Source organism: Triticum urartu, chromosome 2, assembly GCF_003073215.2.
Source record: "Triticum urartu cultivar G1812 chromosome 2, Tu2.1, whole genome shotgun sequence".
Classification (NCBI taxonomy): Eukaryota; Viridiplantae; Streptophyta; class Magnoliopsida; order Poales; family Poaceae; genus Triticum; species Triticum urartu.
Window position 1 is genome coordinate 166,199,713 of NC_053023.1, and position 1,925 is coordinate 166,201,637.

A 1,925-nucleotide genomic window follows, 5' to 3' on the forward strand; every position below is an offset into this window, starting at 1 on the left:
CTTCTCAAAGTAACATGGCCAAAGAAAGCTATCCCTACAAAATCATATAGTCTGGCTATGCTCTATCTTCACCACACAAAGTATTTAAATCATGCACAACCCCGATGACAAGCCAAGCAATTGTTTCATACTTTTGAAATTTTCAAAACTTTTTCGATCTTCACGCAATACATGAGCGTGAGCCATGGATATAGCACTATAGGTGGAAGAGAATGATGGTTATGGAGAAGAAAAAAAGGAGAAGATAGTCTCACATCAACTAGGCATATCAACGGGCTATGGAGATGCCCATCAATAGATATCAACGTAAGTGAGTAGGGATTGCCATGCAACGGATGCACTAGAGCTATAAGTATATGAAAGCTCAAAAAGAAACTAAGTGGGTGTGCATCCAACTCGCTTGCTCACGAAGACCGAAGGCATTTGAGGAAGCCCATCATTGGAATATACAATCCAAGTTCTATAATGAAAAATTCCCACTAGTATATGAATGTGACATAATGAGAGACTCTCTATCATGAAGATCATGGTGCTACTTTGAAGCACAAGTGTGGTAAAAGGATAGTAACATTGTCCCTTCTCTCTTTTTCTCTCATTTTTTGGGCCTTCTCTTTTTTATGGCCTTTTTTTTTATTTTTTTCGTCCGGAGTCTCATCCCGACTTATGGGGGAATCATAGTCTCCATCATCCTTTCCTCACTTGGGACAATGCTCTAAAATGATGATCATCACACTTTTTATTTTTATTACAACTCAACAATTACAACTCAATACTTAGAACAAAATATGACTCTATATGAATGCCTCCGGCGGTGTACCGGGATATGCAATACGACAATGATGAATGTGTCATGCAATATGACAATGATGGAGTGTGTCATAATGAACGGAATGGTGGAAAGTTGCATGGCAATATATCTCGGAATGGCTATGGAAATGCCATGATAGGTAGGTATGGTGGCTGTTTTGAGGAAGGTATTTGGTGGGTGTATGATACCGGAGAAAAGTGTGCGGTATTAGTGAGGCTAGCGATGGTGGAAGGAAGGAAAGCGCGTATAATCCATGGACTCAACATTAGTCATAAAGAACTCATATACTTATTGCAAAAATCTAGAAGTTATAAAAGCAAAGTATTACGCGCATGCTCCTAGGGGGATAGATTGGTAGGAAAAGACCATCGCTCGTCCCCGACCGCCACTCATAAGGAAGACAATCAATAAATAAATCATGCTCCGACTTCATCACATAACGGTTCACCATACGTGCATGCTATGGGAATCACAAACTTTAACACAAGCATTTCTCAAATTCACAACTACTCAACTAGCATGACTCTAATATCACCATCCTCATATCTCAAAACAATTATCAAGCTCAATTTTTTCTTAGTATTCAATGCACTCAAAAGAAAGTTTTACAAATCTTGAATACCAAGCATATTATTATTAAGCAAATTACCATGCTATTAAGACTCTCAAAATAATCTAAGTGAAGCATTAGAGATCAATAGTTTCTATAAAACAAATCCACCACCATGCCCTAAAAGATATAAGTGAAGCACTAGAGCAAAATTATATAACTCAAAAGATATAAGTGAAGCACATAGAGTAAAACTATAGAGCTCAAAAGATATAAGTGAAGCATATAGAGTATTCTATCAAATTCCAAATTATGTATGGCTCTCTGAAAAGGTGTGTACAGAAAGGATGATTGTGGTAGACTAACAAGCAAATACTCAAATTATAAAAGACGCTCCAAGCAAAACACATATCATGTGGTGAATAAAAATATAGCTCCAAGTAAAGTTACCGATAGAAGTAGACGAAAGAGGGGATGCCTTCCGGGGCATCCCCAAGCTTTGGCTTTTAGGTGTCCTTATATTATCTTGGGGGTGCCATGGGCATCCCCAAGCTTAGGCTCTTGCCA